The 17,465-nt window shown below is 42.0% G+C and overlaps 1 protein-coding gene across 3 annotated transcripts in view; it reads left to right on the forward strand.

The window, feature by feature from the left end:
• LRRC20 (leucine rich repeat containing 20) overlaps positions 1–17,465 on the forward strand; it is a 113,944-nt gene that overhangs the window by 92,813 nt on the left and 3,666 nt on the right. The gene's annotated exons all lie outside the window — the stretch shown is intronic.

Consider the following 17,465-nt stretch of genomic DNA (forward strand, 5'->3'; position numbering starts at 1 on the left):
GCCTCCAGGGATGTCCTTAAGCCCAAACAACTGCTGGGGGCTGAGTCAGTACACAGGGCTGGGATGTTTACATGGCACCACACTCACACATTCCCAAACACATTGAATTAAATAGAAAGAGACTCAGGAGGCAGGAGTTCTGGTTCTCCTCTTGCTCATCCCAGTGAACACGGGGAGTAGCTCAACTGAAGTAAGTGGAGTTCTATTGGTATGAGACTGGTGAGAGGAGAATCAGGCACAAGGATTCTCGCTACACTTTGTTTTAAAAGGAAGCCACCTGTGAACTCTTCTAATGAAGAATTTTTGTGCAATGTAATAGAAGCTTAATTTATACCTCTTTACTCAGTTGGGGTCTGAAGTGATCAGTTTTGTTCCATATTGTAAACGTATTTATTGGTTTCAGTGTGTTCAGCATGCCTCTTATTAGCCAGGTCACTCTTTAAAAGCACATTATTACAAAAAATGCCATGTTGACGCAGTGTCAGGTCTGAGCAACGCAAGCCATTAAATCTGACGCCCACACAGATCCTGGAGAACTAGGTGCCCACCCAGGTCTCACAAAGCAGCCCTGCTGAAGATCTTTTTGAGAGTTTGCAGCCCTTTACTTGTTTTTTTCCCCTTTCCTTCTCCCCATATCTTAGTAGACAGCCCCAGGTGTGGCACTCACCCCCTCATCTCCCATCACTAATGCAATGTCCCACACACCTTCACAAGCCATCACTAGGGCATCCCACCTTCCTAGTGGTGGTCCCCTAAGCTTTCTTGCAACCTTGCAGTGGTTGCTGCAATAAACTTGTGCATGGTAGGTGTGTCTTTTCCCATGCTTTGTTCTGCATTAGCATTACATATAATAAAAATATCATGTGAAATAATAATTCCTGTTGTCCCATCAGGAATAAATGCTTTCTTCTCAGTTGCCATTCAGTAATAGGCCACATGGTGTCAGACTTTCTGACTGGGACAACTGGTGTACACGGTAGCACCATGCTAAAATGCAGAAGCACTTTGCACAGGGAGGTGGTCAGGGTAGAATCATAGAAGATTAGGGTTGAAAGAGACCTCAGGAGGTCATCTAGTCCAACCCCCTGCTCAAAGCAGGACCAACACCAACTAAATCATCCCAGCCAGGGCTTTGTCAAGCTGGGCATTAACAACTTCTAAGGATGGAGATTCCACCACCTCCCTAGGTAACCCATTCCAGTGCTTCACCAGCCTCCTAGTGAAATAGTGTTTCCTATTATCCAACCTAGTCCTCCCCTACTGCAACTTGAGACCATTGCTCCTTGTTCTGTCATCTGCCACCACTGAAAACAGCCAAGCTCCATCCCCTTTGGAATCCCCCTTCAGGTAGTTGAAGGCTGCTATCAAATTCCCCCTCACTCTTCTGCAGACTAAACAAGCCCAGTTCCCTCAGCCTCTCCTTGTAAGTCATGTGCCCCAGCCCCCAGATCGTTTTTGTTGCCCTCCGCTGGACTCTCTCCAATTTGTCCACATCCTTTGTGTAGTGGGGGGCCCCAAACTGGATGCATTACTACAGATGTGGCCTCACCTGTGCTGAGATGTTTTGTTGCCCAGGGTGGAAAACCTCACCTAACTTGGCATCCCTGGAAGTTTGTGCCTTGGGCAACAGCTCTGATTGCCTGCCCCTAAGGCCAGCCCTGGAACTGTCCACAGAGGTAAAGACTCAGATCCTCAAATCACTCATTATTCTACTTTTATCCGCTGCAGAGGGATGATGGCATGAAACTCTTCTGTTTGCAGCACTGTTGTTGGCAGGTATCAGAACAAAAGACACAGGTGTGGAAAAGAGATGGAAAGGGGAGGTGGGGAGAGAACAGACTGTGAACCAGATTCACATGGGTTTCATCTATGTAACAGGGGCTGCAGGCTCTCCCATATAGCAAGTCTGCATTGAGGTGTGGGGCCTAGATCTGGTCAGCATGTCTCCAAATATGAGCAAGGCAGGATCAGGCTGGTCAGAGGATGAATTGAATCAGCACATCTTGCCTGTGGAGCCCTTGTTGGAAACATTGGGGGAGGAGGCTGCAGTAAACAGTCTGCCCTTTTCCCCTCTCAGAGGTGATTGCTTTCTCCATTGCAAAGCATTAGGAACAAGCAGGGGGCTGAAGAGATTGATTTTTGAGGAAAGATTAAAAGAGCTAAAGAGCTATAGCTCCCCTCAGCTAAAGAATGATTGGGGGTGGACATGATTGACTGCAGACACCTGAAGTATGTAAATACCAAGGAGGGGGAGGAATAATTTAGTCTGATATGTGAAATAATGGGTAAAATTAAGAACAATTTAGAGTAACTAATGGGTTTAACTCGCATTGAAGTTAATGACATGTTTCAGAGTAACAGCCGTGTTAGTCTGTATTCGCAAAAAGAAAAGGAGTACTTGTGGCACCTTAGAGACTAACCAATTTATTTGAGCATGAGCTTTCGTGAGCTACAGCTCACTTCATCGGATGCATGCCGTGGAAACTGCACGTGTGTGTATGGGGGTGGGGGGGATGTGAGAAAACCTGGATTTGTGCTGGAAATGGCCCACCTTAATTATGCACATTGTAGGGAGAATGGTCACTTTGGATGAGCTATTACCAGCAGGATAGTGAGTTTGTGTGTGTGGTTTTTGGGAGGGGGGTGAGAGAACCTGGATTTGTGCAGGAAATGGCCCAACTTGATTATCATGCACATTGTGTAAAGAGTTGTCACTTTGGATGGGCTATCACCAGCAGGAGAGTGAATTTGTGTGGGGGAGTGGAGGGTGAGAAAACCTGGATTTGTGCTGGAAATGGCCCACCTGATGATCACTTTAGATAAGCTATTACCAGCTGGACAATGGGGTGGGAGGAGGTATTTTTTCATATTCTCTGTGTATATATAAAGTCTGCTGCAGTTTCCACGGCATGCATCCGATGAAGTGAGCTGTAGCTCACGAAAGCTCATGCTCAAATAAATTGGTTAGTCTCTAAGGTGCCACAAGTACTCCTTTTTATTGAAGTTAATGGGACTCTTTTAAATTGCTTCCGTGAGTGATGTGTCAGGCTCTGATATTGTGGCAAAATCTCCCAATGGAGGCTATGGAAACTTTAATTTATACCATCTATAAGACTGCCATTACTGGGGAATAGACTGTCAGGAAGAATTCTGCACTGGCTGAGGTAGGAGGGACCAGATGACCTAATGGGTCTTTTATCTCTAGATTCTCTGATTCTGTGGGTGAAGTAGAGACGGAGGGAAGGATGTTAAGGGAAGACAAATCCAGGGAAGGGAAGGGGCAGGCGGGAACAAACCTAGAGAATCCTATTGCTGCCCTCACTTGGGGACAGAAACATGTTAGCAATACCCAGGCCCAAACTGTGCTTGCCAATCATTTCACAACACAGGGGTAACTAGCACACTTCCTCTCCAGAAAGTTTGTTATATTTAGCACCTGGATAACTGCCTGCAGAAATCCTGCTATAGATCCCCCTGCCCCAGCTGCTCTATAGTAAGAATTCTCAACACCTTTTGGCAGGGCTGCCCGGGGGGGGGGGGGCAAGTGGGGCAATTTTCCCCGGGCCCCACAGGGGCCCCCACAAGAGTTTTCGGCGGCACTTCAGCAGCAAGGAGTCCTTCGGGTCCATGTCTTATGCGAAGTGCCCCGAAGACCCGGAGCGGAAGGACCCCCGCCACCAAAGACCCCAGGCACCCTGAATCCTCTGGGCCTCTTGGCACATGGTTTGAAATTGTGCTGTGTGGGAACTCAAATCCTTCTTATAACTGTGCTTGGCTGTAGCTGTACTTGGAAACTGTTTCAAATGCAGTTGCAAACCCCAGTGGTGATGGGTTCTAAAACAGTGCCTGATGGCCAACTCCCCATCTGCCTAATGGTCTCTTCATCCATAGCTGCAAACACACAACATTCCTGGTGGTCTCCCAATGTGCAGTAGCAAGTACTTCAACCAGACTCCAACAACTCCAGCCTTCAATGGCAGGCTCCCCACCCACCCAGGACCCTCGCCATCTTGGTGGCCTCACTGACTCATCATTCCACCAGCTCATGGTGATGCCATAAGGAGAAATTAATCATATGGCTATTGCATGGTTTCACTATAGGCCATTGATACAGATATTGCGTGCCGTTACTGTGCATTTCTTACCTTAGCATATTTGAATTTCTTTTAAGTATAAGCCTTTGCCTTTGTAATGCTTGATTTGAGGATAAATAGGACATCCCTGTAATGCTGGGGTGGGGGTTGGGGCTTATCCTCCAAGTACCAACCCACTTTCATCCTCCCCTCCATTTGAATATAATTTTTGCCTAGGAATAAATGCAGCTATGGAGTTATCTGCAAAGAGGTTGCACAGGAGTTATTAAATGGAATTTAGTAAACAATTCTGTTGATGATGTGCACGATGGAATAGAATGTGGCTCACTGACTCTGCAGGGCTAACCGGAGTAAGAGCCAGTAAAACACAAAGGTAGCCCATACCTCTAAAATATACATGGGAGGGGGAAGACCTGCTGGGAAAGATGGTGCTATTTTTACATAGTAATTTTTCAGATTAGATCCCCACTTTTCTGTAGACAGAGAATCTATGGGTCTGTTATGGCTCATTGTCTATTTCCTTTTACAGTTCTTAAAATCCATCCCAACCACTTAGAGCTGAAGGATTTGGTTTTCTAATTAATTATAGCCATGTTCTGAGCTGAGAAAATTACTATTTGGTTTAATTATGAAACCGTATTATTTCTTTTTGTTTAACTGACAAAAACCATTGAAAAGTTGTGCTGCTAATTAAGTCCTGAATGTGTGCATTGGATGACTAATCAGTCAAGTAGCTTCCCTTTTGAAAAGGTCTAACTATTTTAATTTCCATATGAGATGTGTGTCGGTCATTTGGGGGTGGAGTAGTAATACATAATAGATGGTTATCTCATAATCTTAATCCTTTCCCAAGATAAAACAAAATAATTGTAATGGTGTGACAATATTAAAACAGGAATCTTCATCCATTTGCAGTAGAAAACACAGTAGTGTGGACACAACATCTTGAAAAAGGAATCATAACATTATGGATGTAAAGCTGAGTTCACTTCAATAGGTGAAGACTGAAATTAATGTTCAGGGAAAATCTCCGATGGAGACACAAGAGTAAAGACAGGCGAGGGGAAAGCGGGGGTGAAAGAAGTGTCTAAATACCCCTCTCCTCCCTGCAAAAGTATTGTCTACATGATAGAAATCTCCAAGGAGTGCCTTTCAACTGTTCATTTTTGCTGCATATAACCCAGTAAATCTGAGTATGTTTTTGATTGTAAAGCCAGAAGATGAAGTTTAGGATTACCTGTACAATTATACCTAATTTAGCCAAGGACAAAAGAAACCAGCAAAAATTTGTTGCTTAACAGATGTGGTTTTCTAATGAGGTGAAGCAGAATTGTACTCCATATTCGTGTTGCCAGCTTTCGTGATTTTTATTGCAAGTCTTACAATATTTTAGTGTGTTCTTTAAGACCCTGGATTCTGTGATTACATAAAAATCTTGGATTTCATCTTTTTAAAAAGTAAGTTTCTAGCCTTCGCGGTTGCAGAGAAGCTTCAAAACACGACCCCAAAGGGTCCAAAACCAGAAGGCAACTAAAAAGAACTCCACATTTATTATTTAAATATTTTGTTATTCTTTAAGTTAACCTAATTATTTTGGGGGCCCTGACATTTGAGCCCCTGGAATAGTCAGTACTGCAATATGTCCAGTTTTTCCTGAGACTTTTGCCCTTCTCCACTTGACAAATATAGTTCTTCCCATTGTTTATAGATCACAAGCCAACTTGGCTGTGATGTCAGCAGAACTATGGGAGTAAGCTTTGCTAATTTGACCTTTCTCTCCATAAACAGCACAAAACACTATAGACCATGCAGACAGAGTGACTACTGGATTTTTTTTTTAAATTTCATGCCAAGCAGTAGACTTTAATAATAACCGAATCTAGAGGTAGAGAACAACCCCACACCACACATCAAACACATCTGCAAATACAAATAGGCACACAAACATATACTCAGACATTAGTTATAATCTATATTCTCCACTGAAAAAAGTGAGTTGCTTAGCCTGAGATCAGTTATTTGCTAGCTCCCTGCCCAAAGACAAGCAGCTCTGCACATATGACCAAACATTAGTTGTTTGTTATCAACAGTTGCAGCATGGGTAGACCTTGTTTTCTGTGATTTTTTTTTTTAATTTTGCATCTCTCAAAATAAAGAAAGCAAGCTAAATGTAGCTTTAGGGTTTGTTTGTTTCAATTCCAAACTTCTCAATTCCAGATGTAGGCCATGATCCTATAATCAAATCCATGGGCTAAGCAGTTTCCATTTCCCCTTGTTCTCCTGTTCTTTCTCCATCAATCATCCTCACCCTGTCTTTGAAATACTATACATTGACAGTCAACCAGACTTTAAACAGGCCCAAGATGGAGGACTGTGACAGGTCAGTAGCCACTAATTCCAGTGGCTGCAGTTCAGTCATTGTTCAGCTGCTTGTTCTAAGTAGCACACAAGCAGGGGAAGCTGGGTTGCAATAACTTAAAACACTTACTATCCTCCAAAAAGAGCCAGCAGAGGCCTATTAGTTCTAGCTAATGCTCTTGCTCACACTGAATGCTCGAGCTGGGTTTTTGTACCAATTAGTTAATTACATTGCTGTAATTATGGAGACATTTGGTTGCAACTTTGAAGTTAAGGATAGGTTGAGATTAAATAAGGGGTGTGTACTGCACACAGATACACTGAGTTTGCATAAGGGAGTTCCATAAACAGGCAATTCTGTTTAAGGAAACACAGAAACAATAGAATTTAAAGAGAGCCTGCTTTCAAATTCATCTGGGAACAACAGGAGTTAGAGAGTCACAGAGTAATGGTGCATGGACATAGAAGAAGAACTGTGAACAGTAAGGAACAGTCTTCCACCTTGAGAAACAGTTTTATTCCTATAAAATCATAATCTTTCAAAGACCCTTCAGCATTTATAGAGGATATTTGATTGTAGTCCCACTTTTAGGACAATGTACAAACATTAGTAGGGTAGGTAACCAGTTAGATTAGAGGCTGGGAGAGCAACTGTTTCAGTTCAATATCTGAATGAAAATCTTTACATCATTGCTCAGACAATCAGTCTGCCTAATAAAAGGAGCTTCTCTGTCGTCCCCAGCTGCCATTCTGCAACTGCATAGAGTGAACATATAATTATACCAGAATTCCACTACATTCAATAGCTGAGTCACTGCCTATTAACTCTTACATCTAGGATTAGAGACACATACACCTTGCCAAATTTACCAATGGTATGTAAATCAATTAACAGAAATAGATTTGAAACCATAGGCACTGTCTCATTCCTCTAACACTTACTATACTGCACAGTTTTATTTCTTCAGCTATATTAAGAAAACTTAAAATAAGAAAACCAGAAGACGATAATGTCACAAATTTGGTCATTGAAAATCTATGACTTAATGACCAAACTATGAATCTTCAACTCAAATGTCATTTCCATCTTAATATATGGATATGAAAGTTGGGAAGCCACCAAAGATATAAACATTTAAATGTTTTTGGAAGTAAATGTCTTAAGAAAATACTAGGTATTAACTGGAAAGAATTAATAAGTGCCAAAATTTGTCAGAGTTCAACAATTTCTTATCTCCAAAGTTATAGAAAAGATGTAAATGTATGTGTTAATCAATTCATCAATCACCTTCACCTCTTTGAAATACCACATGGGAAGGATTCAGCTTCAAATGCTAGTAGAGGCAGAAGCAACTAAAAACAAAATGGAGGAACTAGAGCTACTGATGCAGGAAGTGAAACCAGATATTATAGGGATAACAGAAACATGGTGGAATAGTAGTCATGACTGGAGTACAGGTATTGAAGGGTATTTGCTGTTTAGGAAAGACAGAAATAAAGGCAAAGGTGGTGGAGTAGCATTGTATATCAATGATGAGGTAGACTGTAAAGAAATAAGAAGTCATGGAATGGATAAGACCGAGTCTGTCTGGGCAAAAATCACATTGGGGAAGAAAGCTACTAGAGCCTCCCCTGGGATAGTGCTTGGGGTGTGCTATAGACTGCCAGGATCCAATTTGGATATGGATAGAGACATCTTTAATGTTTTTAATGAAGTAAATACTAATGGGAATTGTGTGATCATGGGAGACTTTACCTTCCCAGATATAGACTGGAGGACAAGTGCTAGTAATAATAATAGGGCTCAGATTTTCCTGGATATGGTAGCTGATGGATTCCTTCACCAAGTAGTTGCTGAACCAACAAGAGGGGATGCCATTTTAGATTTGGTTTTGGTGAGTACTGAGGACCTCATAGAAGAAATGGTTGTAGGGGACAACCTTGGTTCAAGCGATCATGAGCTAATTCAGTTCAGACTAAATGGAAAGATAAACAAAAATAGATCTGTGACGAGGGTTGTTGATTTCAAAAGGGCTAACTTTAAAAAATTAAGGAAATTAGTTAGGGAAGTGGATTGGACTGAAGAACTCGTGGATCTAAAGGTGGAGGAGGCCTGGAATTACTTCAAGTCAAAGTTGCAGAAACTATCAGAAGCCTACATCCCAAGAAAGGGGAAAAAATTCATAGGCAGGAGTTGTAGACCAAGATGGATGAGCAAGCATCTCAGAGAGGTGATTAAGAAAAAGCAGAAAGCCTACAAGGAGCAGATGATGGGAGGGATTACCAAAGAAAGCTACCTTATTGAGGTCAGAACATGTAGTGATAAAGTGAGAAAGGCCAAAAGCTATGTAGAGTTGGACCTTGCAAAGGGAATTAAAACCAATAGTAAAAAAGTTCTATAGCCATATAAATAAGAAAAAAACAACGAAATAAGAAGTGGGACCTCTAAACACTGAGGATGGAGTGGAGATTAAGGATAATCTAGGCATTGCCCAATATCTAAACAAATACTTTGCCTCAGTCTTTAATGAGGCTAATGAGGAGCTTAGGGATAATGGTAGGATGACAAATGGGAATGAGGATATGGAGATAGATATTACCTTATCCGAGGTAGAAGCCAAACTCAAACAGTTTAATGGGACTAAATTGGGGGGCCCAGATAATCTTCATCCAAGGATATTAAAGGAATTGGTACATGAAATTGCAAGCCCATTCACAAGAATTTTTAATCAATCTGTAAACTCAGGGGTTGTACTGTATGACTGGAGAATTCCTAACATAGTTCCTGTTTTTAAGAAAGGAAAAAAAAGTGATCTGGGTAACTACAGGCCTGTTAGTTTGACATATGTAGTATGCAAGGTCTTGGAAAAAATTTTGAAGGAGGAAGTCGTTAAGGACATTGAGGTGAATGTTAATTGGGACAAAATACAACATGGTTTTACAAAAGGTAGATCGTGCCAAACCAACCTGATATCCTTTGAGATGGTAACAGATTTTTTTAGACAAAGGAAACGCAGTGGATCTAATTTATCATAGAATCATAGAATATCAGGGTTGGAAGGGACCTCAGGAGGTCATCTAGTCCAACCCCCTGCTCAAAGCAGGACCAATCCCCAACTAAATCATCCCAGCCAGGGCTTTGTCAAGCCTGACCTTAAAAACCTCTAAGGAAGGAGATTCCACCACCTCCCTTGGTAACCCATTCCAGTGTTTCACCACCCTCCTAGTGAAAAAGTTTTTCCTAATATCCAACCTAAACCTCCCCCACTGCAACTTGAGACCATTACTCCTTGTTCTGTCATCAGCTACCACTGAGAACAGTCTAGATCCATCCTCTTTGGAACCCCCTTTCAGGTAGTTGAAAGCAGCTATCAAATCCCCCCTCATTCTTCTCTTCCGCAGACTAAACTGTCCCAGTTCCCTCAGCCTCTCCTCATAAGTCATGTGTTCCAGTCCCCTAATAATTTTTGTTGCCCTCTGCTGGACGTTTTCCAATTTTTCCACATCCTTCTTGTAGTGTGGGGCCCAAAACTGGACACAGTACTCCAGATGAGGCCTCACCAATGTTGAATAGAGGGGAACGATCACGTCCCTTGATCTGCTGGCAATGCCCCTACATATACATTCCAAAATGCCATTGGCCTTCTTGGCAACAAGGGCACACTGTTGACTCATATCCAGCTTCTCGTCCACTGTAACCCCTAGGTCCTTTTCTGCAGACCTCAATTTCAGTAAGGCATTTGATACGGTTCCACATGGGGAATTATTAGCTAAATTGGAAAAGATGGGGATCAATATGAAAATTGAAAGGTGGATAAGGAACTGCTTAAAGGGGAGACTACAATGGGTCATACTGAAAGGTGAACTGTCATACTGGAAGGAGGTTACTAGTGGATTTCCTCAGGGATCAGTTTGGGGACCAATCTTATTTAATCTTTTTATTACTGACCTTGGCACAAAAAGTGGAAATGTGCTAATAAAGTTTGCAGATGACACAAAGCTGGGAGGTATTGCCAATACAGAGAAGGACTGGGATATCATACAGGAAGATCTGGATGACCTTGTAAACTGGAGTAATAGTAATAGGATGAAATTTAATAGTGCAAAGTGCAAGGTCATGCATTTAGGGATTAATAACAAGAATTTTTGTTATAAGCTGGGGATGCATCACTTGGAAGTTACAGAGGAGGAGAAGGACCTCGGAGAATTGGTTGATCACAGGATGGCTATGAGCCGGCAATGTAATATGGCCGTGAAAAAAGCTAATGCAGTCTTGGGATACATTAGGCAGGGTATTTCCAGTAGATATAAAGAGGTGTACCGTTATACAAGGCACTGGTGAGACCTCATCTGGAATACTGTGTGCAGTTCTGGTCTCCCATGTTTAAGAAGGATGAACTCAAACTAGAACAGGTACAGAGAAGGGCTACTAGGATGATCTGAGAAATGGAAAACCTGTCTTATGAAAGGAGACTCAAAGAGCTTGCCTTTTTTAGCCTAACCAAAAGAAGGCTGAGGGGCGATATGATTGCTCTCTATAAATATATCAGAGGGATAAATACCAGGGAGGGAGAGGAATTATTTAAGCTCAATACCATTATGGACACAGGAACAAATGGATATAAACTGGCCATCAGGAAGTTGACTTGAAATTAGATGAAGTTTGCTAACCATCAGAGGAGTGAAGTTCTGGAACAGCCTTCCAAGGGGAGCAGTGGGGGCAAAAGACATATCTGGCTTCAAGACTAAGCTTGATAAGTTTATGGAGGAGATGGTATGATGGGATCGCCTAATTTTGGCAATTAATTGATCTTTGACTATTAGTGTTAAATATGCCCAATGGCCTGTAATGGGATATTAGATGGGGTGGGATGTGAATTACTACAGAGAATTCTTTCCTGGGTGTCTAGCTGGTGAGTCTCGCCCATATGCTCAGGGTTTAGCTGATCGCCATATTTGGGGTCGGGAAGGAATTTTCCTCCAGGGCAGATTGGCAGAGGCCCTGGGGTTTTTTTGCCTTCCTCTGCAGCATGGGGCACAGGTCACTTGCTGGAGGATTCTCTGCACGTTGAAGTCTTTAAGATTTGAGGACATCAATAGCTCAGACACAGGTTAGGGGTTTGTTACAGGAGTGGGTGAGTGAGATTCTGTGGCCTGCGTTGTGCAGCAGGTCAGACTAGACGATCATAATGATCCCTTCTGACCTTAAAGTCTATGAGAAAAAAAAAATCTCACTGGTAAAATCAGTGGGGAAAGAATAACCAGACATGTCAGTGATTATATTGTTACTTGTGTAAACCTGAGCTGTTGAATCCCACATTTATTACCCCACTTCGCAAGTTCTTTCCCTGCCATTTTGTCCTTTCCCATGTGGTAAACCTTGATAATTATTTTCCCCCTTACTCAGTCCTCACATCAGTGTTTTTCTTTTGCGGGGGGGGGGGCAGTGCCTGCTCATATTACATCTTTTTTTTCTCAGTTATAACTGATATATTTAACAAAAGATAGTTATCAGCCAGTTGTAATTTGCAGCTGGGATTCAGTCCTGTCAGGGTAGGAGGGAGAAGGAAAGTCTTGTTTTATGTTCTAAGCTAGCAAAAATAGTGCGATGAGTCTGATAGAAAGGTTCCCATTAACTGCAGTGGGATAGAAAGATTCCCATTAACTGCAGTGGGCGTTGGATTGGACCCAAAGTGGATCTGGACTTTTAGAACATAACATTCTTATGCTGTAAGAATGGTTTATAGCCCTCCCATGTGATACCCTGTGTATAATTTCAGAATTGAGGGTACAGTCTGTGTTTCATTCCCTCCATCCTGCTACCTCCAGGTTAACTGAGCTCTGTAGAAAAGTGCCCACTCATTGCTTAATCTGAACTGCTTCAACAAATGACTGCCAAATCTTCAGTGATATGATCTGAGGGATAAATTGCAGATCTCTGGAAGTTGCTGGCAGAAATTGCATTTTGGCAGCCTATCACTTCACATCAGTGGAAAAACTGCCCAGGTTCCTTCCAGAGAGCTAGATGTCTGTAGAGATGATAAAGTATATTTAGAAATACAACTTGCCACCAGCATACTGTGTAATTAAAGCTTTTGGTTATCGTTGTGAAGATAAGCACTAACATATGGTTAACAAACAGAAAAGACAGGAAAAAACTTATAGCTGCATCTTCTCATTTCAAATCTTGCATCACTCCATCTCAACTACACACACCACCTAGGCTCCTTCTCCGTAACTCCTTTCACCCATAATAAGGTGTAATAAATGGGAGTGCTGGTAAGAGATTAATCTTTATCTCTGTATCTCGGGGGGAGGGATAGCTTAGTGTTTTGAGCATTGGCCTGCTAAACCTAGGATTGTGAGCTCAATCCTTGAGAGGGCCATTTAGGGATCTGGGGCAAAAATTGGGGATTGGTCCTGCTTTGAGCAGGGGGTTGGACTAGATGACCTCCTGAAGTCCCTTCTAACCCTGATATTCTGATTTTATTTTCTGGCTCCAATCATCTGATATAGGTCAGGGTTACAGAAGGTTAATATCCCTGTCACATGGCAGGGGACAATAGCAATTAATCCAGTAGCTCCTGGATCCAGTACTACCATCACCTAAGGCACAAGAGTTTAAATAGAGGCTCAGAAATAAAGCATCACATAAACAATAAGCGCACACTGTAAAAAAATGTCAACAATTTCAAAATGTTTTCAGGTCAAAAATGTTGTTGAAAAATTCCTGACCAGCTCTACATAGGAATCAATTTGCTGTCAGCAATACACAGGATTTTACTTGTGCGTTTTCTCCCAGGCACTGTTACTATTACCATAACTGAGAAATGAAATTCACTCTTTAGTATGAAAAAGAAATTTCACATAGGGGGGTTAACTAGGGAACACAAAACAGCAATTATACTTTCACGTGACTTCTTTTAGACCATGTACCTTGTTAGAGAAACCTCTGGGAGGGTCACACCAGAGTGCGCTGAATCTGCAGCTTCCACTTCCATCCTTCTGGAGCTTTTAAAAAACCTCATTCTTTTTCCATAGCGGTTTGCTTGAGAGTTAGAGGTTGTGTCAGATGTGTATATTTTGTTTTGATTTAGATGGACTACATGAGCTAAAGATGTTAACATAAGCCAGTTACTGTCCAACATTAAACAATTAAACAATTAAACAACAATTAAACAAGGACCAGGGTTTAGTATACAGAGACTTCAACCTGCTTAGTACCATGGCAAACACACCATTAAAAATCCTTTTAACCTTTTATTAAAGATAAAGAAAAGAAGGAAAAACAATTAAAACATTTGAAATGTAATGTATTAAGCCTTCCATTTTAAGAACAGCCATTGTTCCCTTTACCTGCAGAGACATTTTAGAAGGAAAAGAGTCTTGTTTGATAGCTGGTCTTAGCTGGTATCAAAGACTGTAATAACTGTCCTTTTGGGGAAAAGAGAAGTTAGTTGAGATTGGATGGAGCTGTTGTTGTTGCTGTTGTTTTTAAAGTCCTATCCCATTTTGTCACACATGGTGTTTGGGATACACTTGGTAATGGTGGGAATGTCATCTGGATACCTCATGCTGGTCTGGGCTGGTCAGGACATGTTTCTGAATCAGGATGATGAAAGCCCCAGATCCCAGGAGTTGGTGGGGGTGGCAGCCATGACACTGAAGCTTGCTTCAATAGCTAATTTTTTCTCCCCAAAATTTCTTTCTTTAAGGACCCATAAAGGGAATGGTGGACTGAATAGTCCATTTCCTCATTATTTTGTCCACCAATTACGCCGAGTATCTGACACACCAATTTTGGTTCACTGATTTCTGGTTCCATACTTTTCTTGTTTACCAAGCATGATCTTCACACAGTGCTTGAGTTATATAGGCAGGCCTTTTTGTTTAGACTGAGTCTTTTTTATCTTCCTTTCATACCTTTTGCCATCAGCATTTGTTGTTAGAGGTTATTGTGACATCTTATGAACTTCCACACAATTTTTACAGTTGAGTTCACCATTAGGATAAACTTGTAAGCCCAATTATTACAACCGTGTCGGTGTGTAAGTTAAGGGGAGCTATGGAAGGAGACTATCTCTGTCCCCCCATAACATTCAGAAACTCTTAAAACAAAATATATATCATCTTGATGTAACATTGCAATGTTACAACCTTTTATCCACCCAAAGACGAGACCTATCACAGCTCACATGATGAAGCCAGTTAAATTGTACGGAACACAGCTGCTTAGGGCAAGAGACTGGCCAGCCTGATGTGTGGGAGAGGATTTGTATATATGTGTATACTGTGAGTGTACTTTTTGTGAGCCTGATCCTGCAGCTGGGTGGTCGTTTAACATGTGGGCAAGCAACAGAACTGGATCCTCTGCTAGGTCTGTGGTAATGTGCCATGCGTATGGCTTTAAAAACTCATTTTTTGTGGGATTGAACGTATCTGCAAGAGTATTTGTGTGGGCGCGCCTGTGGCTTCAGTTTGATATATATTTTTAGGGTGTGGTTTGGAGAGCTTGTCCCTGAAGCAGAGGTGAAAGTAAGCCGGTACGGTACGGCATACCGGCAAGAGCCAGTACACAGCTGACCTTACCAGTAGGGGGCAGCTTCCCCAGGCCGGCAATTTAAAAGGGCGCTGGGCTCCCGGCAGTGGCCGGAGCCCCTGGCCCTTTAAATCACCGCCAGATCCCCGGGGCTCCCAGTTGCCACCACAGCTACAGTTACCATGGAGCTATGGCGGTGATTTAAAGGGCCCAGGGCTCCTGGCCACCGCTACCGCAGCCAGAGCCCTGAGCCCTTTAAATCACTGCTGGAGCCCCGGGGTAGCAGTGGCGATTTAAAGGACCCTGGGATGCAAAGGCCCCGCCCCTTCCTCCTCAGGCCTCACCCCTTCTGCCCAAGCACGCCCCCCACTGCTCAGGACCCCGGGCCTGCGTACCAGTAAGTTCCTTAAGTTACTTTCACCCCTGTCCTGAAGGCTTGTGAACATAATATTTTAGTGGACAGTATGTGCATAAGAACACTCTGTTGAATAAAATGCTTTTTGGAATATCTACAAATTTACAATGTAAAACAAATAAATTGGATCCTCAGAGCTAATTATTTTTTCTTTTCCAAAAAAATAGCCCCCATCCCAGTTGATTATTCTATCTAGAGGAGGGAAGTTGACTCATTTATAATTAATAGAAAAATTCAGCTGTTACATCTGTGCATATGTCTGTGACTTCCATGCCTGCTTCTCTCAGCTTATTGATAAATAATGTTCTGGTTGCACTCAGTGCTTTGCAGGGATGGTGGTTTCCAACTGCCTTTTAATCAGCTCTGTAGACCAGTTTAATCAATTACAATGTGCAGTTTTGAAGTGGGTCAGTCTGTTAGCAAAAGAAAATTTTTTGTTTTAATAAACATTTTTCTAAATAAATCAGTGAATTGAGTGCTGTTAAAAGGTACTCAGCCAATAGCCCTAGAAACTGAAATTCTCTCTACTTTATCTCACAACAGGGGAAGCAGCAGTGCAGGTTTCCACACAACAATGACCAACAAGGGACTACTTACAGAGTACTTCAATCACTGGCCTCTCTGATGTGACTGCCAAATTGTTCACAGTTGGCACTATCTGTCCATTGGGACCTGAACAGAGATCACCCTCTTACATAGTTGTAATCAGCCTCCTCTGATGTGTTCTCCCACAATCCCACAGCTGCCATTGGCTGCCTTCTATGGGGTCGCCAGTACGACTGCTGGGGTGTAGTTGGTGACTATATTTCCGCCCTCCAGCTCCAATACAATTACACTGATGCTGTCAGTCATGGTTCTGGGATGTGGCATAGGAGAAACGACTGATTTATCATTAATGATTTTTGTAAGGCACAAAGAAAATAGACATAAATAATCCAAAGAGAGATAAGAAGAGGAACCTATGAGCTTTGGGAAGAAGAATGTTGAGGTATTCACATCTGCAGTTGCAGTTCAGAGCTTCTTGCATAAATATGAGGGCACAGGGTACAGTGATTTCTGCCACTGCTCTAATCTCACTTCAGGCCTGAATTCTTATCTGGAGTCTCTCGGGATCAAATCTGAACAAGAGTTACATTGTCATGTTGGGAAGAAGGTTGGGAAGTCTTGGTAAAACAGAATATACAAGCCCCTATTAATATTAAATACGAGGCATGTGAATTTGAGTGACATGACCATTATTTTACATTTCCCCCAGTTTTCACATGGCTGGGAAGTGTGATACAAGTTGCCTAAGGGCTTGAACAGGAAGGAAATATTTTGTTTCATTCCACTGATTTTTGCCATGAGCTTTGAAGACTAGAGAGGTGTATTCATACTCTTTCATACATCTGTATTTGGAATCTTGAACTGGATCCCTTTCTTGCTTTCTTACAGGTGAGGGAGTTATTACCATATTTTTTCAAAAGACCTGTTGTGGGGGAACAGTACATAGCAGGAGCTCTCTGGCAACCAAGATAAAAAAAATCTACTCAGTGTGATGCAGAATTTCAGTTCTTTTTCTCCGTACAGGTATGGGAATATCTCAAGAAGCCTTTTGGACAAGAATGTCTGAAAAGTGGTCTTAAAACCATGCCACAAAACAAGGCAGTGCTCTTCATGACGGCGATTCTTCCTTACAATGTCTTTCACTATAAACATTACAATGGGTCCCAGATCTGGAATGGGACCCCGGACATTAGGGTAATGCAAATAATAAAATCAATAATTCTGTGACGTCAATGAAGTACTCCCAAGTATTTTCTGTAAGGCTGGGTAAATAGGGCAGCTGCACATCTGCTTACATTGTGGTAACTGTATCTTTGCAAAAGAAATGACAGAAACATAATTTCTTTATTGTTTAATTAAAGTTTACAATATGCAGAATGCACCCAACTTGTAGAGAGTTTTCAGAATGGTAAGATCCGCGATTCCCCACCCAGACAACAGTTTTCTCCTGTTCTGAATGTTAATGAGTTTTCCTCTAAGGGGAAGAGGAGAGGGGTTTGATCTGTGCATTTCA

Source organism: Lepidochelys olivacea (assembly GCF_965140295.1).
Source record: "Lepidochelys olivacea isolate rLepOli2 genome assembly, chromosome: 7".
In the NCBI taxonomy this organism is placed as follows: Eukaryota; Metazoa; Chordata; order Testudines; family Cheloniidae; genus Lepidochelys; species Lepidochelys olivacea.